The sequence below is a fragment of the Pipistrellus hanaki genome (assembly GCF_964339955.1).
Source record: "Pipistrellus hanaki genome assembly, chromosome: 4".
Lineage (NCBI taxonomy): Eukaryota > Metazoa > Chordata > Mammalia > Chiroptera > Vespertilionidae > Pipistrellus > Pipistrellus hanaki.
In genome coordinates, this window is record NC_140506.1 from 68,220,139 (window position 1) to 68,242,958 (window position 22,820).

The following is a 22,820-nucleotide window of genomic DNA, read 5'->3' on the forward strand; positions in this document are numbered from 1 at the left end:
ATAGGGGAAGCTAAGTGGGAGGCATATGGGAACTTGCTGTGCTACCTTTGCAATTTTTCTGTAATTATAAAACTGTTTTAAAAATAAAGTTTATTTAAAAAATAATCACACCTTATGTAAATATAGATGATAATTCCTGGGTGTTCTTAAAGCTGCAGTTATTAAACCACCATGGAAAACAACTCAGTAATTAACACATAGCTAGCCCTGCTTGGTATTCCAACCAGCATTACTTCCTGGACTAATTACCAATGAACCCTTGTCTCCTGGGCTGTTGTTTACTTATGGATCCACAGAGGGTACTAAGTCATACTCTAAAGCTCCTCTGAGAAAAGAGCGAGAACAAATGGGTATAAACTTCAGCAGGAGGGTCTTGAGTTGTGCTATGAAGTCAAACTATGTGATATTCCTTGTTAATCATATTTTAAAGGATGAGTTGGCCATGTATCGGTTTCAGCCCATCTTGGAGTAAATCAGGCAAGAAAATTGATTTCTATAGTTTCCAGAATGTCCTAAAAGATTTTATATCTTAAGTAGAAAATTTCCATAGACTAAAAGGAATAAGTGGTATCAATCACATAGAACTTGCTCATTAAATTGTCTACAGTCTCCATCAACACATGATTTATTAATTTTGTTCCAAAGATTTGGGTTCTGGCAGCATAAATCATGAATAGAGATTAGTTTAACAGTCACAATACCCCCGTGGGACAATGTTTCAGGTGAAGAAAACTAAAAATTGCCACAATGTGAAAATAATGTGACAGTTGTATCAATATTTAGAAATTGGAAAGATATTCAATACCCTTACAGAGGCAGAGTATAAATCTTATTTCTGCTTATTTTGTGCACATTCTAAAGCTTTTCTTTTTTTTTTTTTTTTAAGATTTTATTAATATTTTCCCTTGTGAAAATCTTTTGAAAAGCAAATCTAAGATCATCCTGATCTGCCTCCAGCTATTAAGCAACACTAGACATTGACCTCCTGCTACTGCTTTGATGACTTAAATACTTTTGAAAAACAATATACTACCAGGCCCCCAAGCCATTTACAGCAATGATGTTCTGCTTTTTTTTTTGTGCATTAAAAAAAGAAAGGACTGTCTGTCAATTGGCATATACCAGTTTTAATATTTGAAATTATATCACCTTGTTTATCCTACCTGAGTTTTTAACCTTGATAAAATTCTAATTGTTTATGTACTCAAAAACATAAACGTGATTTAGAAAAATGACCAGACTATAAATATTCTCATTAGAAGTTAAGTACTCACCAGAATGAATTGAAAGTGACTGGGGTTAAGGAGAAATGGCTCATTATTCAGGTAATTCAATTTTCTATTATTTAAATTATTCTCATGTAGCTGATGGCATAGTTAGTACCGACAAATAAGATGTGTCAGAGGTAATTCCAGATATGACTTCATACATTCTATGACATCTCTTGCTATAAACATTTATTCCAAATGTCTGAATTCTGGGTGTGCTGAATGAAGAAAAGAGAGAAATACAGCAAGCAGAATGGAGCAAATCAAAGTCCTTTGCACTATATTTCATCTTCATTTCACTAACAATATTTCGTTGGAAAGGTTTCAATACATTTCCTTTGTCAGAAATGAGGAACATTAATCTGCATGCAGGGTTTGCATAGAGGTTATCAAAATAAAATTTTAGAGAATCATGAAAGGGCTAAATTCAGTATGTTAAGTGTCTAATCAGAAATGCCAAGATTCAGAATCAGATATCTGTCTTTTAGAAGCAACCACCATAAGGTTGACAAAAGAAGGTTCATGGAAAGGTAAAATAAAATAATACCAAAAGTTATGCTTACTATTATAAAAATAATTTTTGGTAAGCAACATAATTTGTTCGTTTTTTTGTCCTACAGCGTTCCCTATTCATTTGTATAACTACAGTTGAGTTTATTTCGCTAACTAGTATTGGGGAGTGAACAAAACTTAATTAAAATTCAAATCATAATTCCATCATGATGTATTCTACCCTCGTATTCTCTGGATCTAATAAGAAATTATGCCTCATCAAACATATATAATTTGACTTGAAGTGGTAATAGTAGGAAGTCAAATTTATGGTTATAATAAAGTTGTCTATGCTGAATATTTTCATTTCAGAGCGCAATATGCATTGGGTAACCTAGGTCCCCAGGCAATCATTTAGTCATTTGAGCACATTCTGGGTGGAGCTTGTTTATATCCTATAATCACACCCTGAAGAGTCACTGCTAAATATAAACCCAAGGAAGGATATTAATGATTGTTTCCCAACTTCAGCGATACCACTACACAATAATATTGACAGGCTCGAAATTCACAACATTACAGCTACCATGGTTACTTTTTCACAATGTAAGCAAACAGGCATCTGAAAAACTTAACAGAAATAGCCATCACTTGGTCCTACAGAGCTAGGAAGGCAGCACCCTGTGAAGAAACAAGGATGGTGCTATGCCATGAACATGGGTAGTTTGTAATATGATAACTAACTCAGGGAAAGAAGCCATAGATAAACGGCCAATGTTTGAGAAACCTGTGTTCACAGGGGTACACAGTGTGCTGATTGATTCTGAAATTCAGTGACCTGGCTGAGTCCCCGAGGGCTAGTCATTTCACTTCCACAGACCTTAACTTCTTCGTTTGGAAATGAGGGCATTGGATATTCCACGACAATTCCCTTCCAGTCTCAGGTTATGTAACAATAATCATTTATGTCATATATATGATAACTACATGCTTCCCTTTCTCTGAAAAATCAATAAGCATGTCCTGTGGTGAGGATTAAAAAAAGATAATCCCTCCCCCTCATCCACTCTTCTATGCCTCGTCCATCCTTGACCTGCATTTGGAACTAATGCCATAAGGGCAAAGGGCACAGCACACATAAAGGCAAGGGTAACAAGATTTGCCTTTATGTGGTATTCAAATGGATGGTCACTTGCAGTCATTATACTAGTTCAACCTGAGCTTCCCTGGTTGCTCTATTTGCTAGATATATACATACACATTACATTTCTTAATTAACTTATATATTGGAATGATCCATTCACCTCCAGATCTCCAGATTTTGGGTCTAGGGAAGATGGAATACAAGCTACTCCCCAAAGGCCCTAAAGTGCAAAGAGAAACAGTAACCAAATGGTCTTTAAATTGAAAGTCTGAGACTAGGAAATTTACCTTCCTTATGGTTCATGTCTTTGGAAAATGAAACTTAAAAAATGATTTTCTGGAATTTGAAGATGTGAGTCCAGTGAGTTTTTTCTTACTGTCTGATTATGGTTGAGGCTGGGGTCCACATAGCAGGTGCAACTTAATCCCTCAGCCCATGGGTTTGTTTGTCAGTTTCTTGAGCATGTGGGAGCCTCAGGGTGAGTTATGTAAGGAAGCAGGATGTTTTAGCATGAGAGATTAGTTGAAATAGCTGAGGCTTCTGAGCAGGCGAGCTAGACTGAAACCTGTTGAGAGAAGAGTCATACCTTCTAGCTGGCCCCAAGCAGGAGTGAAGGGAGGGAAGTGAATGGCCTTGAGGAGGATGGGGCTTATTGGAAGCTAATTAAATTGAAGTCTCCCTGACTTTCAAGCAGAGAGAGAGAACATGCTCCTGGTCAAAGCAAGGAGGAGAGGGAATTTACATTCTAGAACACATCCTTATTTTCCTTCTGATGACTTCTTGCTCCAATTACATTGGGACACATCTTTCTTAAAGCTTCCATTTATTGAGCAATAAATATAGATCAGGAACATTGCCAAAAGCTTTACATACATGAGATCATTGTGTTCAGAACAATCATATGAGCTATGTATAATTATGCCTCCTACCCCCCTCCCCCTCCAAGATTATATATGAGGAAACCAAGGCTTTATTTGTTAAAGAATGGGCCCACGGAGAGAAGCCAAGATTCTTTTGCTGGTCTGACAACCACTTTATCACTAAACTGTACTTCTTCTTTCATGAACAGAGACACTGACTTCCACACAAAGTCTACATTCCAAAGGTTAAACCACAAAAATTGCTAAGACATTGAATGGTCAAGGGTTCAATAATAGTCACTGCCTACTTATTAGAAAGGAACATAAATAAATGCTCTCCTAGTAACAGTTTTTAGCTATCGGTGTAGGAAAGAAATATTTTGTGATTAAAATTTTAGTTTTAATAACAGTATATTAACTATATAATTGATGAACAGTATATTAACAGTAATTAATATTAATGCTAGTTAAAGCCTAAAATGGTTTGAAACTGTTATCAGGAAAGGTTTGCATAAATACAAGGTGAAGCTCCTTAAGCAGTAGATAAAATAATAAGCCAGTGAGAGATGAAACCATTCAGAGAGAGAGAGAGAGAGAGCATTTCCTCTTTACTAATTTGTAAGTCAAGGTTTTGCGCTTAACCGGCATTCTCATGTGTTGCCAGTGAGAGTATAAAATGGTGAAACTACTTGGTAAAAGGGTTTGGCAGTTCCTTATACAGCTAAATATATATTTAACATATGGCCCAACATTGGGTATTTATCCAAGAGAAGTGAAAACGTATGTCTATAAAGAGACTTGTGCATTTTTATTTATAACTAGTAGCCCTGTGCATGAATCTGTGCGCCAGGTCGCTGCCGCCCTCCTATAGCTCCCCCCGCTACCCCCCTCATAGCTTGCTGCCCTGCCCCCTCCTGTAGATCTCTGATGCTCACTTGTAGTTCACTGCCCCACCCTCCTGCAGACCTGTGATCCGGTGGTTACTTGGTCAGTTGTTAAATCTCATGACATAGCAGATAATTAGCATATTCCTCTCTTATTATATAGGATAGCCCCAAAAAGAAGGCAACAGGTGAATGGATAAATAATTTTTGGCATATTCATATAATGAATACAGCAATAAAATGGAATAAATTACTAATAAAAAGCAGCAACATGGACACTGGACCCAAGAATATACTAGTACAAACAGTGAGTCTGTTCATATGAAATTCTAAAGGGAACACTAGTCAATAGTGACAGAAAACACATAAGTGGTTTCCTGGAACAAGACAGGTGTTGGGGTGTGGGGACTGACTGCAAAGGGGTACAGAATTCTGGGGAGGTAGAAACATACTTTATATTGATTGGGATTGTAGTTACACAGGTGTGTGCATACATTTGTCAAAAACATTCAACTAATATGCTTAAAATATTATTGTATACGTAAATATTACTTCAAAAAAAGTTGACTTAATAAAAAAGATAATTGGCTTGGAAGAGATTATGCATTTAGAAAAACAAAAATTCCTCCATCTCTGTCTCCCTGTCTCCTAAAATGTTTTCTTTATCTAATGCTTGTTTCAGGAAGTTTATATCCTGTTATTTTTCCTTAGTTGCAAGGTAAATTTTTGTTTATAAAACCTAAGTGGAAAAGAGAAGATTTTAAAACAAAGCTATTAAAAGCTTTAAAATTATCTTAACTGGATAAGCAGATTTTCTTGATATTTGAGGTATTACCGGTTGGACCATTCTTTTTGTTGTTGTTAATCTTCATTGAAAATATTTTTTCCATTGATTTTTACAAAATAGAGGACAGAAGGGATAGAGGGAGGGGGAGAACGAAAGAAACGAGAGACACATCAATTGATCCTCATGCACCTTGGCCAGGGCTGGGGATCAAACCTACCCAGGTACAACGTGCCCTTAACAGGGAATTCAATGACCCTTTGGACTGATGCTCTAACCACTGAGAACACTGGCCAGAACTCAAACAATTCTTAAAATGATATATATATTTTTAAATATTGATATATTTTATTGATTTTATACAGAGAGGAAGGGAGAGAGATAGAGAGTTAGAAACATCGATGAGAGAGAGTCATCGATCAGCTGCCTCTTGCACACCCCCTACTGGGGATGTGCCCACAACCAAGGTACATGCCCTTGACCGGAATCGAACCCGGGTCCTTCAGTCCCCAAGCCGACGCTCTATCCATTGAGCTAAACCGGTCCTGGCTAAAATGATATTTTTAAAATGAGTATTTACCTCTACATGCCTTATATAACATTTACTGAATACAATTCAGCCCTCCCTGAATGCCTCTAGATCTTTATTATTAATCTCAAAAGTCATGCTATTTTGTAATATAATGATGATTTCAGTTTCTAATGGCACATAGGACTGTTTGCTTCTATGCTAAGTGGCCTCAGAATACTGAGATTAAAAAAAAAAAAGATTTACATTGATTTTTAGAGAGATAGGAAGAGGAGGGAGAAACATCGATGTGAGAGCAAAACATTTATCAGCTGTCTCTTGCACACCCCCATAGTGAGGATCAAGCCCACAAACTCTGGCACGTGCCCTGACTGGGAATCGTGTGCAGGACGATGCCGAAACAACTGAGCTACACCAGCCAGGGCTGAGCTTTTTAAGTGTTCATATTTGCATTTTATTATTTTCTGTTTTTCTTGTTGGGCTATAAGCAACTTTCCCCTCTCTCATCTAACCTTCTAACAGAGTTAAATTAAGAGAGCTATACACAGAGCATTGGTCTTTAAGTATACGTGTTCAAGCCAGTAATTGATTGGTTTCAGAAGAATCACCTAGGAATTTGTCAAGACTATAGATGCCTAGGCCTCATTCTTGGTGATTCTCATATCTAATTCAGTATGCATCATACATGATGTTTTTATTATGGAAATATGTTTGTATGTTTGAAGACATACAAAAGTAGAAAAAATATTATAAGAAACCACCAAATACCCATCATCCATTTCAACAATTATCATCATGTGGTCAATCTTTGTCATGTATCTGCTTCTTCCTACTTTTCACACTAGAAGTAGGATAGGCTAACTATGGCCCTGCAGGCCAAATCCAACTTGTTGCCTTAAAAAAAAAAAAAAAAATTCAGCTGTAATTGCATACCATAAAATAACCCTCTTTTTTTTTTTATTTTTTATTTATTTATTTTTTATTTTATTTTATTTATTTTTTTTTAATCAATCTTTATTGTTCATATTATTACAAAGGTTCCTCATTTCTTCCCCCCTCCACCAGGTTCCCACCCCACCCTCCGCCCCCTCCCCATCCCCCATTGTCCTCATCCATAGGTGCACAGTTTATGTTCAGTCTCTTCCTCCCTCCCTTTCCCCGATAGTAAATCCCTTTTCAGATAGTAAATCTGTTACTTAGCATTATCTCATATCAATAATACCTCCACATGCCCAATGATACACTTCACACAAAAGACATTTCCAAATAGGTCAACCAGCCTCATCCAGGCCCCACCCAAGGCACTTACAGATCAACACCCCAGCGCTATACTAACTCAACACATCCAGATCTAAGCCTTCATCACTTGATTCAGCAGACCCTCAAGTTCCCGCAAAAGTTTCCAGCCATGTCTGAGAGGCAGCCGTGGGCAGGTACAGGCGAGGAGCGAGCTGTTTCGGGCCTGGCTGCTCCGGGCCTGGCCTCTGTTGCTCTGGTTCGTTCCACAACCAGCTGCTCCGGGTCTGGTCACTGCCGCTCCCGACCTAGTTGCTCTGGACTTGGCTGTTGCTGCTACAGGCCTGGCCGCACCCGACCCGGCTGCTCTGGGACCGGTTGCTCCGGTCCCGGCCGCTCCAGGCCTGGCCGCTCCCAGCCTGACAGCCGCTGCTCCGGGCCTGGCCGCTCCCAGCCTGGCAGCCATTGCTCCTGGCCTGGCCGCACCAGACCCGGCTGCTCCGGGCCTGGCCGCTCCCAGCCTGGCAGCCGCTGCTCCTGGCCTGGCCGCACCAGACCCGGCTGCTCCGGGCCTGGCCGCTACCAGCCTGGCAGCCGCTGCTCCTGGCCTGGCCGCACCAGACCCGGCTGCTCCGGGCCTGGCCGCTCCCAGCCTGGCAGCCGCTGCTCCTGGCCTGGCCGCACCAGACCCGGCTGCTCCGGGCCTGGCCGCTCCCAGCCTGGCAGCCGCTGCTCCGGGCCTGGCCGTACAAGACCCGGCTGCTCCGGGCCTGGCCACTCCCAGCCTGGCAGTCGCTGCTCCGGGCCTGGCCGCACCAGACCCGGCTGCTCCGGGCCTGGCCGCTCCCAGCCTGGCAGCTGCTGCTCCGGGCCTGGCCGCTCCCAGCCTAGCAGCCGCTGCTCCTGGCCTGGCCGCACCAGACCCGGCTGCTCCGGGCCTGGCCGCTCCCAGCCTGGCAGCCGCTGCTCCAGGCCTGGCCGCACCAGACCCGGCTGCTCCGGGCCTGGCCGCTCCCAGCCTGGCCGCCGCTGCTCCGGGCCTGGCCGCACAAGACCCGGCTGCTCCGGGCCTGGCCGCTCCCAGCCTGGCAGCCGCTTCTCCAGGTCTGGCCACTCCCAGCCTGGCAGCCACTGCTCCGGGCCTGGCCGCACCAGACCCGGCTGCTCCGGGCCTGGCCGCTCCCAGCCTGGCAGCCGCTGCTCCGGGCCTGGCCGCACCAGACCCGGCTGCTCCGGGCCTGGCCGCTCCCAGCTTGGCAGCCACTGCTCCTGGCCTGGCCGCACCAGACCCGGCTGCTCCGGGCCTGGCCGCTCCCAGCCTGGCAGCCGCTGCTCCTGGCCTGGCCGCACCAGACCCGGCTGCTCCGGGCCTGGCCGCTCCCAGCCTGGCAGCCGCTGCTCCGGGCCTGGCCGCTCCCAGCCTGGCAGCCGCTGCTCCGGGCCTGGCCGCACCAGACCCGGCTGCTCCGGGCCTGGCCGCTCCCAGCCTGGCAGCCGCTGCTCCGGGCCTGGCCGCTCCCAGCCTGGCCGCACCAGACCCGGCTGCTCCGGGCCTGGCCGCTCCCAGCCTGGCAGCCGCTGCTCCGGGCCTGGCCGCACCAGACCCGGCTGCTCCGGGCCTGGCAGCTCCCAGCCTGGCAGCCGCTGCTCCGGGCCTGGCCGCACCAGACCCGGATGCTCCGGGCCTGGCCGCTCCCAGCCTGGCAGCTGCTGCTCCGGGCCTGGCCGCTCCCAGCCTGGCAGCCGCTGCTCCGGGCCTGGCCACACCAGACCCGGCTGCTCCGGACCTGGCTGCTCCCAGCCTGGCAGCTGCTTCTCCGGGCCTGGCCGCTCCTAGCCTGGCAGCCGCTGCTCCAGGCCTGGCCACACCAGACCCAGCTGCTCCGGGCCTGGCCGCTCCCAGCCTGGATTCTTCGTGGTTGTCTACTGCTGTTCTGGGCCTGGCTGCTCCCAACCCGGCTGCTCTGGGCCGGGCTTCTCCGGGCCCAGCCACTCCGTGTCTGGGTGTTCCTGGACTGGCCACCCTGGGCTTGGCCGCCTCTGCCTCAGGCCTGGCTGCCACTGCCCCAGGTCTGGCTGCTCCAGTGCTGGCCGTTGATGCTCTTGTTCTGGCTGCTGCTGTTCTGGGGCCTGGCCACTGCTGCTCCGGGCCCAGCTGCCACTGCCTTGTGCCTGGCCACTCTAGGCCTGGTCGCCGCTGTTCCAACATTCTGTCCCTTTTTTCTCTTCTTTTTTTTTTCTTTTTTTAAAAAAAACAACAAAACGCATTTATGTTGCAATGTTGGCTGGTGCGTTGAGTTCTGACTTAGTCTTTGATTTTTCAAGATCTTCTTTGTATTCTTTCTTAAGTAATTTTACTATCATTTGCTCTCACTTGATTTCTTCACATTGAGAACTTCTTTGGTTTCTTCCTCCTTGTCCTGGGAGCTCAGCAGGTTGGCCTGTGGCACCCCTTTGTTCTCCGCGGGCTCCCGCGCTGCTCCAGCCTGTTGCCGGGGTCGGCGCCGCCCAGGAAGCAGCCCCCGTCCTTGGCTCCGTTGCCAGCGCTCAGCAGTCGAAGGCTCAGGGGCACCCCCCCCACTGGGGGCCCCGTCGCCCGGCTCCTTGCTGGCGCCCAGCTGGCCGGTGTCCGGCAGGGGCTCCTGCTCCTCGTGGCGTTCCTCCAGTCTGGAGCTTTCTTTCTCCCTCCCACTAGGGAAGTCCAGGATCAGAGTCAACAGACTGTCCTCTGCGCACAGTGTGCGCGACTCCGGGGGCTCGGCCTTTCGCCGCGCTCCCAGGACTCCACCTCACAGCCCCGTCTCCCCCTGCCCGAGCCTGGGTCCCCAGGGACTGGCCCAGACCTGGAGTTCGGGGAGGTCTGGACTGAGGCTCAGAGCTGCCGCCGGAGGCTTTGTTTCTTCCGGCTAGGGTAATCCAGCATCAGAGTCAACATTCAGTCCTCTGCGCGCCATGTGCGCGCGACTCCGGGGGCCCCGCATTTCGCCATCCCCTGGGATTGTCTCCCCCTGCCGGAGCCTGGGTCCCCAGGGTCTGGCACATAACTTGGGGCTCAGCGCTGCCGGTTCGGGGGTTCAGCCCAGGCTGGGGGTTCTATTTCCTTCCTGCTAGGGAACGCCAGGCAGCACCCAGCCCTCTCCTCCTCTCCGGCTGCGACCTCTCCGCGCGCGCGTGCGTGGGAGCGCGCAGCATGTCTCCGTACCTTAGGCTTTTTTTCAGCTCCTCTGATTTTCCTTCTGGTTTTCTCCCTCCTTCCTATTGTAGAGTTTTCAGTCAGTCGACTACCTGTAGCTCTGGGCAATGTCCACTCTACATTTTAGTTGTATTCCTTTGAAATTGTTGTGAGCTGCTGCGGCTAGGTGTATACCCGAGCAGCCATCTTGGATCCTCCCACCTAAAATAACCCTCTTAAGTGCACAATTCAGTAGTTTTTGTATTTCAAAGTTGTGCAACAATCACCACAATTTAATTCCAGAGCTTTATCATCACCCAAGAGAAAACCAACAACCATTCACAGTCACTCATTTTCCAATTCTTTCAGTCCCTTACAACCACTAATCTACTTTCTATCTCTATGGCTTTGCCTATTCTGGAGATTTATATAAATTGAATCTTACAATGTGTTTTTTTTTTGTATGTGGTTGGCTTCTTTCACTTAGCTTAATGTTTTCAAGGTTCCTCCAAGTCGTAGCATTCATCAATAGTTTATTCCTCAATTTGAGTGAATAATATCCCATTGCACAAATATACCACATTTTATTTATCCATTCATCAGTTGATGGGCATTTGGGTTCCCACTTTTTGGCTATTCTGAACAGGCTGTTATGAACATTTCTCTGTAAGTTTTTATGTCTTCAATTCTATTGGGTATAAACCTAGTAGTGGAATTGCTGGATCATATAATAATTCTATCTTTAACTTTTTGAGAAACTACTAGACTTCTAAAGTGGCTGCAGCATTTTACATTCCCATATGCAGTGTAAGGGTTCCAATTTCTCCAAATCTAACACATTATTGTCCATATCCTAGTGTAAAGTGGCATCTCATTATAGTTTTGATGTGTATTTCCATAATGGTGAATGATGTTGAGTATATTTTTGTGTACTATTGGCCATTTGTATATCTTCTTTGAAGAAACATCTATTTGAATATTTTGGCCATTTCAAAAATGTTTTTTCCTTACTATTGAGTTGTAAGAAGTTTTTAAAAATATATATAGATTCTGAATGCTAAAATTTTCAGATATATTATTTACAAATATTGGGTGTTTCAAAAATGTATACACACTTTGAATAATTATTAATTTTAATGGGTTAAATTTGAAAAGAAAGAAACATCAATTGAGCTATTAGAAAAAAAGCACACACGCATTTTTTTGGACACCCTGTATTTTCTGCTATTCTGCAGGCTGTCTTTTCATTATTTTGGCAGTATACTTTGAAGCACAAAAAATTTCAATATTAATTATCTATTTTCTGTTTTGGTTGCCTGTGTTTTAGGTGCCATATCTGAGAAACCATTGCCAAATTCAAGATTTACACATACGTTTTCTTCAAAGAGTTTTATAGTTTCAACTCTCATACTTAGGTTTTGCAAATCTGAATTTTTAAAAAGCTTCTCATGCAATTCTGAGCCACAACTAGTCTTGCAAAATAAAAGTGGCCGAAACAGGTTTGGCTCAGTGGTAGAGCGTCGGTCTGCGGACTGAAAGGTCCCGGGTTCGATTCCGGTCAAGGGCATGTACGTTGGCTGCGGGCACAACCCCGGTGGGGGATGTGCAGGAGGCGGCTGGTCGATGTTTCCCTTTCATCGACGTTTCTGGCTCTCTATCTCTCTTCTCTCCCTTCCTCTCTGTAAAAAATCAATAAAATATATTTTAAAAAAGTGAATAGATTTTTGTCTCTTCCAATAATTTTTTTAAAGGTTCTTTGGTACAGTTTTCTCAGTGTATATGTTGAATATTGGTAGGTCTTTTTTTGTCCAGTTTCTGTTTTTTTCTCTATATTGCAAATGGCTGAGTTGTTCAGAGGGCTGATTCAGGAAAAGTGTGTATTACTTTTTTGGTATGTGGTACCAATAACCTAAAACGGTTCAATCACATTTAGGAGGAGTTCCTTATAGTTCCAAGTTTAAAAACAAAACTGTCATCTCAAGTTAATTTCAATGTATGGTAACCCATAATTTTGATCCAGGTATTGGGAAATGTTGTGGAGAAAAAGAAAAAAAAAGGAAAAATCAGCAGCTGAGATTCCAAACCCAAAGATATAGCATGATGGCCACACTTCTTTCATCTGCAGAGATAAATACATGCAGGCACCACCAAGCACCATCAATTGTTAGTTAATAGTTTGTTCCAGAGACCCTGAGTCCAGTGGTTCTCAAAGTTGAGTGACATCAGAATCCCTAGAAGAGATAGAAAAACCCGGATTTCTGGGTCTACCCTCAGAAATGCTGCTACAGTAGGCTGGAAGAGGGCCCTAAATTTGCCTTTCTTACATGCTATCAGATTATGCTGATGGTTTTGGCCCTAGGGCCACATTTTGAGGATAAAGGGGCTGCCCATCCTGCCCTATTGCTTACTGAGCATCGATTGAGCAAACATCAAGCCAGGAGACTCAGCCGGTGTTCCTCCTTGGTCATGAACATGCTAATGGTATACTAAGGATGTCACAAGGTCATAAATTTAGATTAAAAATTTGGTTAAAATTCTTAGTCACTATAGAGTCTCATATCAGGTTGCAGTAGTATGGTCATTTGTCCAAACATATTTGGTCACTTAGGAAAGTATCTTTATTTTATTTTTATTATTTTTAAAAATACTATGAATCATTAAATCAATTTTTATTGATTTCAGAGAGGAAGAGAGGGAAAGAGAGATAGAAAATCAGTGATGAGAGAGAATCATGGATTGGCTGACTCCTACATGCCCCACACTGAGGATTAAGCCTGTAACCTGGCATATGCCCTGACCGGGAATGGAACCATGGCCTCCTGATTTATATGTTGACCCTCAACTATTGAGCCATGCTGGGCAGAAAGAAAGCACCTTGATTTTAATAAAATTAGCAGGGATTATATAAATTCCTTTGTTTTTCTGGTGTTTTTTAGTATTTGGTGCATAAGGACATCCACTGTGTTAGGAATGCTATTCAGGAACATCACTGTGTTTGTGATAATAAATTTGATCTGTAGCCAAATGGTACTCTAGAGAGATGTGGTTGTGACTTTGACAGATTGAACCAAAGTTAAGTTCTGATGAACTGCAAAAGGATTTTATCAGTCTCAAGATGTTTGCTAGCTGAGTTGGGCAAAAGAGTGGCATTCCAAAATGTCCTGAGCAATCCACATTTATTCTGTCACCTCTATTTCCAGTTTTCTCAAATGTCAGCTAAAAACTTCATTTTCCTACTTCCTGTCATTTCCAGGACCACAAACTTACACCTGAGAACCAAAAGTTAAGCCGTGTTCCTGCCTCAGCAGCAGAAGGGAGTTTACAGTTCTGCTGATGGTACAGAGACAGAAGGGGACCTCAGCTTGCTTGGCTGTTCATTAGAGAAGAAAAGTAGAAAATGTTTCTATTGGTAAATTGAGGAGATTCAGGAACACAGAGAAATCTGATAGGCTGGCCACAAGAAGACATTGTGCATATAGGTTCTTATAGCTAATTAATAGAGGCCCAGTGCATGAAAATTCATGCACTGGAAGGGGGGTCCTTCAGCCCAGCCTACCCCCTCTCACAGTCCAGGAGCTATCAGAGAAGGGAGGTGACCCAGCGATCAGGGGAAGGCAATGTCCCGTCACACCTCTGCTGCTGCCACTGCCGGCAGGGCAAGCCTCAGTCAGCCCTGGTTACCTGAGCCTTGGGTGGCCCTGGGCAGCTGGGGGACGCTGGAGGCAGGTACATGGAGCTGCAGGACCCCCCTTGGGGTGGGCCCGGCCTTACCATGTGCCAGCTGCCCCAGCTGGTCTGAAGGGACTGGGTGCCGCCATCTTTGAGGGTGTGACAGTCAATTAACATATTTCCTCCTTATTGACTGTGGGTGCTGCCATCTTTGAGGGTGGGGCAGTCAATTAGCATATTCCCTTTTCATAGGCTGTGGGCACTGCCATCTTTGTGATGGTGTGAGGGTCAATTAGCATATTCCCTCTTTATTAGATAAGATTTTTTGAGAGAAGTGGAACATTTGCTTTAAGAAGAAACAGAAGCTCTATGCTAACCCTGCCTGTGACATCCCTGCAACAGGCCCCACTCTGCTCTACCTAAGTTTCAGACTTTTGAGCCCTCTGCTTCCCAGACTACACACAGGAGGAAGTTGTCCCTCGATAGCCCTTACCATGCTCCAAGGAGGAAGGAAGCATTTTTTTTTTTTTTTAAGTAGATGGCAACCCAATTCAAAGGAAAGCCAGTTACCTTAGTATTCATATGTCCACAAGAAGAAAGGTTGCACATAGCATTTTAATTCCTGGGAGTGGTATTAGTCACTAGGCTTCTAAGAGATTTGACTGTTATTCCTCTTCTACTTCTCTAAATTACAATGGCAATTACTGCATTTGCACAGAAATCATCCTAACTGGCTAGCTACTTCATTAAATTATCACATGGTTTCTATTTTTTCGGTACAAAATAGTCGATGTCAGTGAATTGGCAACTTAGAAACTTAGGAGGTAAATTAGAGCAATTACCAATAAATTATACATGTGGTAGCTAACAATTTGTCTATCACCTAGAAATATGAGGAAAAACGCCAGCCTCCCTGGCCATGCAATTCTGAGCAGGTCTTTTCATTTTCCCTTTCCAAGACCAAAAGCTTTCATTATCCACACCAGTTCCATCGTTCCTGTTTCTGCTTTTCCAGAGTCCAGCATTTGTAATACAAAGTTAGAAAGACAATGGGTGGGATTTTTCACTCTGCTTGTAACAGCGGGGGTGACGACTTAAAATTAAAGGACAAAAAAAAAGCCCACCCCACAAAATCAAGACATGAGTTTCATGCCAGTTTTCCCTAAATAAAGTCATAGAGGAAATAATGGCAAGAGATAGGGGCAAAGTATGTCCTTGTTCATAATCACTATCCATCGTATCACTGCTGTGCATCGTTTCTGGGCGAGGCATTTGATGAAATTAAAGGAGGTTCTGTGTTATAAATCATCAGTAGTTCTGGGGGCGGTGAAATTAAGTCAATTAACAAGATATGATCTTTCCCTTCTTTACTGCTTGTCTCACCGGAGCCCTGCCATTCAACAGGACAGGCGTTGATGTCATTCTGTAATTGAAGGCCACATTCCTCCATCAACATATTCCTCCCACCTGGTGCAGCCTTACCACCATCCACTCACATGTCAGCAGGTTTCATCTTCTGTGGCTGCTGTCACAAGGTGAGTGGAGGGAGAGAGAGGCTTTTACAACTATACGCTCACATTTACTGTCACTGGTCTCTTGTCCAAATGAGAAAGATCTTGAGGAAAGGATCTAACAAACAGCACTGAAAAACCCCAGTAAACGCAAGAGGATTTACATACCAATTCCAAATACCTTCTGGCAATGGGGAAAATTTGTTTTCTGCATAATTTATGTACCGCATTTCCCCTCATACTCAGCACAAATTATATACCAATTTCTTCATGTGACTTGATATCATGTCAGTTTTAAAATATTTTCTCTCTTGCTACATGGAATATAAATGATCCCTTTGAAACCTCATATTTGCATATTTAACCTGTGCTTATAATTTCAATATTGAAATGCACAGGATTTTTTTAACGTAGTTATTTTTGCCATATACCTGGTTGGTTACAGGATATAATTCCATGTCTCCATGTCCCCTGTAGAATCACATGGCAGATATCTCCCTGGGGAAGTCCTGATGTTAGGGAGAAGAAAGAGCAACCACACTCATTGTTTCCCACTGGTGAAATGAGTAGGGTTTAAAACAAAATGAACCTCCCCGGGAATTCCAACACCTTCCTATAACTATGGGTGCTGCTTCACAACCTGACCTGCATATTTCCTCTGGGCTGCCGTGGGAGTTGTGATTGCCCTGTGTCCACATGTTTGTGTGCTGGGTCACAGTAACTGAGTAAACAAATTCTTCATCAGTATGTCCTCAGTGAGTGCAACCCAGTGAAATTCCACCTGTTTGGTGCTCCTGCCAGGTGCAGTAAACCAGAGGAAGTAAGGCTCCCATCTACGGGGGATGCATTTGCAAATCTGGCTGCTCGAGGTCACGCCTTCCTGATTCCTTTGGTATCTTAGCCTCTCAACTAGCTAGAGGCTAAAGCAGACATCTCAGGAGTACAGGAGGTGGCAGAGAGAGTTTGGGGGAACAATTCTCAACTTTCATGTCCCTTTTGCCTAAAATGCATTGCAATGATTTCATTCTGGTCAAGTAGTACTAGGGGAAAAAAAAAATGTTTGAGTGTGGACTACTGCTTCTGTTACAGTTACAAAGGAGTAAGTTGTCTCTACTAGTCTGAACACATCATATACATCTTTGTAGTTCACATAGGATACAAAAATTGCCTAAGGTGATGGCAGAAAAGAGCATTACTTAAAAACCTTATTAGTTTGGAGTCTGAAGATGTCTTAGAGAAATATATACCTCATATTCATAATATTAAGCAGAAACTATTTTTCAATGTAGGGCCCAGAATGAAGAGAAGACGAATGGGGAGCCCTCCTTCTTCCAACAGGGCTGATTGCTGGGAATGATGGTCCCACCTTCCTTTGCAAGGCTACGCCCAATTGAGCGGAAAAACTCTGGAGACCACCACCTACCACCTACTCCAGAATTCTGTTCATTTGGACCAAACAGCCCTTGCTTTCCTCCCCACTTTGGCATTGTTGTTCTCCAGATAATCATAAGCAGAGGGAACAATAAGAAACCTTTTTATAATACCTTTGCCCTTGTATTTTGTTCAAACCTCTGTTACCAAGGAAATGATTATGAATCTTACATGGGGGTTTCAAATCAAAATCAATACTTTGATCAAAGGTGGTGTCTTTTTAACAGTGTTTATCTCAGGAACTCATTTAAAGACAGATATCAGAGAATCCTAATCAAGATTTCAGATTACCTCATTAAATTGATGGAAACTGTGGCTTATTGAGAAAAATAAGAAAATGGGTCTCTTAGTGTAACCTATGCTCCATTTATTAACTTTTCACATATCCAGTCACATCTGAGCATTACTATATTCTAATAAATTAATTTTGCCTGACTTACAAGTCTTAATGAGAAGCTATTTAAGTTACATATGACAGTGGAAGTCATCTAGCTAACATTCATTCATAAATCTAGTCTAGATTCTAACATTGAACGTTTACTATTACATTTTTGTGTTTCCCCATATGTGAGTTCAAATTATGTTTTCACTTGTATAATATCATGGTAAAACTGTACTGGGCTGATACCAGAACCTAAGCTGGGGTCATATTTCCTCATCAGTTACATTCCCTAATGCAATAAGGCAGATGCCTTGGGAAGCTCTTATTACCAATCTGGAGGGATGCAGAACATGGGGATGAGAAAGCCAATCTCCCAGGTACAGCAGCAAAAGCAGTTACTAGTAGACTGACGTGAAGGGCAAGTAGGCTTTTAAATAGTGGATCTGGGTCTAAGTGAGTAAAGTTAAAACCCAGAACACATCTATTGTGGCTAACGCTCACGATGATTCAAAACTCAAACCTTCCTGGATGCACCAAAGGAATTTAATTGATCAAACTTCTCTAAATGGAAAATGAACCTCCTTTCCTCCCCGTGCCATACTATCTTCCCAGTAGGCCTGTCCCAATAGTTTCTTTTACTCCCTCTGGAACTGCCTGCTCTTCTTACATCCCTCTCTTTTGTGGCTTCCAGGGCAGATGATATGCAAAAAAACTTCCTTCAATCAGGTTTCCACTGTCTTTTTTTTTTTTCTTCTCTCTCTTTTTTTTCTTCCTCTTGGATAACTTTCCCTTACTGTCTTTTACTTTGCCATCCAAGGAATGACAAAGGAAGATATTTCCCCCTCTATATTCATGGGCTGTTTTTTACTCCTCTCCCCTAACCCCCCAGCTCATGATATATTCTCAGTAAGCCTCAACAGTACATGTCTGGATATCCACATCACAGTGTGGGTACCTCGTGGGTAAAGTTTTCCACAGCTTAGTGGGGCTTGGGGACAAAATCTATGTGACTCAATCATTTCTGTTTTATATTCTGTCAGCCCTGACTCTTAGAGTCCTTCTTTCTTGCCCATTTGCCCTGATGTCAAATGCAGGTCCAAGTCCAGTTCTCTCTTATAGCACCTCAGTTGCTTGGTGTCCAGTTCTACTGTCCCTGCTTTGGGTCAGAATTTCCTTTCACAACCATCTGCCCCTCTGCCGTGGGACTCAGCCCCTTGGTGATTTATGCAAAGCTGACTCCCCTTTCTCTCTGTCTAGACCAAGTCACATCCTCCACCTGCTCTCTGGCAGCTCCACACCTGTGGTGGCTGGTTTGCCCAGTCTCCCCACCCAGCTCAGCTTACTCAGCTCAATCCTATCTCTCTCTCCAAGATCCAGAGCTGCAGTACCCCAGACCATGCCGGGAGTCCATTCTTTGGCATCTTCAATTTGCACAGGTGGCCCCTAGACCCTGGCTCCCTTTGGAGATCCTTGTCCCCAGCCCTGGGCAGCCTGGAGAGCACATCCATTTGTCCCTCTGTCTGCTCATGAGGCAGGCAGCCCACATGTCCTACCTGGGAATGCCCCTTCAGGAGTGTTTTCCTGACCTGGCTTACAGACACTGGCCTGGATCTGCTTCCAGTCTCATCCCCCAAGGTCATTCTCAGAAGCTTTTAGGAGAAAGGAAACTCTGTGTGTTCAAGTGGCAATGCCTGCTCTGAACGCCCTGCTATCTATCTGACCACATTAGGAGGCAAGTGGTTGGTTTATCAGTCTTGGCCAGGCTGCTCACCGCCTGACATAATCAGCACATGTATGCCTACAGACAGGCCTCTGATCTTGGGCACTATGTTTTGGGTCCAAAAAAAAAGGGGGGGGGAGGGGCAGATAAAGGGACGCTATGGGGTTCACATGAGGTCACGCTGCTGAGGACACTGTCTCACTGTACAATGTCCTGTATATGAGGCCACCAAGCCATGGCTTTGTTTTCAGTCACAGATTTCATACTGGATCAGTTTCCCCTCTTTGCACTGGCTGCTGGAAAGCTTAGTGCCAAACCTGAGGGTTGCCTAGGGCATAGAATGAATCTGCATGGATTTTTATAATATTACCAGTCCATTTTATGTCTTCATCTCTATTTTCCACTTTCCTTTCCTATCTACTTCTAATTTATATTTTCTTGCCTGCCACCTTAAACCCTTCCCTAATTAAGGTGGGTCATAAATAAACAAACATATAAGATGAGGAAATTTTATGAAAGACTGAAACAGAATCTCTTTTATACAGTTGGTTAAAAGATAAATTTCTGGACAGCAACATCTACTGAATGTTATAATGCACATATTTATGACAGAAATATCAATTCGAGGAATTTATCCTACAGACATAGTCACACAAGTGTGCAATAGCTTGACTGCAGCATGGTTTGTAATAGAAAAGAAAGCAAATGTCCAGGAATGGCTAAATACATCATGTTGCATGTATACAATGGCACACGTCACAGCTGTTCAAAGTGAGAGATGAGTTTACATGCTCTAACACCGAGGATGCCGCTAATGTATTAAGTGAAGAACAAAGAAATTTGTGGTTGGTGTGGGGGAGGAGAGGAGGATATATTTGCTATTTAAACTTCAGCCCCACTGCAAATAACATGAATACTAAGGAAGCTTGCTGCTTGTTGCACGGTATAAACAAAATCATCCTCCTCAGCACGGAAGCTTTCTCATAATTCAAGGCAGTATTAAATAACCACAACGAGGAAGCAGAATTGCGGGAGTGTTGGGAGCTACATTCCCTGAATTAGCACAAGCTACTAGTACAAGATGAGAAGAGAGGTGGGGGTAAAATGGAGGGAAGATGAGGGAGCTAGGCGGTGGAAGAGAAAAGCTTTGACAGTTGAGTGTTGTCTAATGGGAATTTTAATGTGAAATGCAGTGCATTTTGTTTTCATTCTGCCTCCCAAAGCCTCAGTAAAACCTACCTGTTTCCCAATACTCTGCAGTTGGATTTGTTTTGGAGGGAACATAATGTGTTGCATCCAACCTAAGGGCCTGAGAGGGTTAGGGGCAGAGGTGGCCCAGAGTGCTGAGCCCCATCTGAGTCACCAACAGATAATCAGGTCCCATGTGCAATTGGTTCTGTGTACATTGGGAATGTCAGGTTGATGAGACTAGGAAAAGACTAGAATACAGGAAAAAGCACAATAAACCACAGCAACCCTATGCAAAAGCAATGGTCTGGCTAATATATACTGAAATTAGTTTCCATATCCAGGAAGACAAATCACAATTTGGAGTGTGTGAGTGTGTGTGTGTGTGTGTGTGTGTGTGTGTGTGTTTGAAAAGATCACAGGCGAGAAGATAATTCCAGAACTTGACATGTGCCAGAGTAGCCAGTATTAATAACATGACAAATATACAATGCTAGCTCTGACTATAATACATTAGTTCTTATAGGAATATCTTCTTTATTTGAAAAGAATATATATAAAGAGATGTCTCCATTAAAATTCCTCTTACTGCCCACTTCACCTCTTGCACTTTAGCCCCTCACACAGAACTGCCCTAATGTTCCTATGGGTGGCTCTGGGTCTTCTGGAACCACCTCCTCTACAATCACTGCTTCCATGTGCTGTGTGACCAACCCAGTGAGGACCTAATGGAGCAGGTGCCATTGATGTTATGCAACCTATTGTGTGTACACTTTTCTGAGAAGGAGGTCATGGCTCTAACTCAAATAACAGTGGGATGATCCCCTAAATGTCCAGGACCTCAGATTTAGAAGCCTGGTAAGAAATTATTCTTAAAAAAATCTCATATTTCCAAAGCCTAGCACAAAGTGTGGTGAACAGTTTGTATTTAATAAAAAAAAAAAAATAGATAAAAGCTTACAATGACTGAGTATTCAGAGTAAACCAGACACTGATGTGTTTATTATTATGATTCTTGCTTTACAGAAGAGAAAAAGGAAGTCCCAAGTGCATATCCATGTTTGTAAAACCCTAAACTCTTGATGTTAACCACTCCCTATAGATGTTGTTAAGTGAACAAATGCTAAATGAAGTGACAGGTGGTGGCTACTAATTTCCACCTGCAGGAAAGAAAACTGGTGTCATCATGGGGGGAGGAGAGTAGAATAAAAAATAAGGTTACTCACCTTTCATTTTAGTGTGCTTTTCCTTATACTTCTCCAACTTTGTTTGAAATAGTCTTTATTCCTTATTAGACACGAAAGTGAAATCCTATATCCTAAATGTAACTCATTTTACCTGTTTCTGCATTCAGGACTCTGGCATGTATATGATAATATTGTTCAAATTTCATACCAATAGGGACTGTGTCACCATGACATCTGTGAAGAAAGCAAAATCTTTCCTTTTTTGGGATCTTTCTCTTGTTTGGGGTTTGGGGGATAGGCGGGGTGTCCCAAACCCAAATGCCCACAATGACTAGTAGGTTATGAAAATGATACATGCAGGCTAGTGGAAACAATGGCTGTCAGGACAGGAGCCAAATCCAGCCTGAGGACAGACCTGCCCCTGGGCCTCAACCCATGGGTATCACCTGAGAATGTAGGCCCAGGATGACCAGATCTTCAGCATTGTAAGAGAAACCAGAAACGTAGATCTTATGTGGCACTTCTTGAGGTTTAGATGCTGACAACTTATTCTAATATTTTTTTTAGATATACAGTACAGGTCAAATGAAACGCATCTATGGCTGGGTGGGCCTGCAAGCCACTAGTTTGTAAACTCAGTTTTTATTGGGGAACATCCAAAATCATCTTTTGGCCCCGTCATTTGAGGCAGATAAAGGGTACGGAGGAGAGGTGAAATTAATATTTTCGGTTTTGTTGCTTGTTAGCATCTTCACTGAAAGGTTTGGTGAGGGAAGTGGTTAAAATCGTTTTTAGACTACCAATGGATTTGAAAAAAGCTATCCACGACCCGGAACTGAAAATCAAGAGTGGGCAGTAACAGTTGCTTGTGACTTTCTCCCTTAAGCGACCAGTTGAGCTTTCTGTGGCACAAAGAATCGTTCCGGTGTGCACTGATACATGACTTCAGCATTCTTCGAGCGGGTCGTTAGCAGGCAGTGCACTGTGCTGAATCAGCAGAAAAATCCACAACCCACATGTCTTCTTGCATTTCACGTGCTTCTGCAGGGCAGCAAACCAGCTCCAGCAGTGAGCACACAACTGTTTGCAGGACATCTTTGGATAGTTGCTATCCAGTGAGGAAGAAAAGCTTCTCAGGAGAAGAGAACCTCTCCTAATAGGGGGACTCTACCACGCCTTTTACTCTAGCAAGGCTATGCAGAACACGGAATAAACCTGGGTTTATTCAGGGATCAGCTACTCTGGCACTCCAGCCCCTAGCCTCAGCCTGCTTCCTGCACAGCACTGCCTCTGAGGCTCTGATGGAGGAAGCCATGTGAAATTATAACTTAGATGATGAGACTGAGACTTTTAAGAACTAGTT

The 22,820-nt window shown here is 43.7% G+C and overlaps 1 protein-coding gene and 1 long non-coding RNA gene across 2 annotated transcripts in view; both read right to left on the reverse strand.

Annotated features, from left to right (window-relative positions):
* MARCHF3 (membrane associated ring-CH-type finger 3) overlaps positions 1–22,820 on the reverse strand; it is a 134,408-nt gene that overhangs the window by 68,677 nt on the left and 42,911 nt on the right. The gene's annotated exons all lie outside the window — the stretch shown is intronic.
* On the reverse strand, positions 6,440–19,008 carry LOC311621836. Its single transcript, XR_014794875.1, has 3 exons — positions 18,916–19,008; positions 10,602–16,058; positions 6,440–6,906 (listed from the first exon to the last, which is right to left on the reverse strand). It is a non-coding gene; the product is annotated as an uncharacterized lncRNA (long non-coding RNA).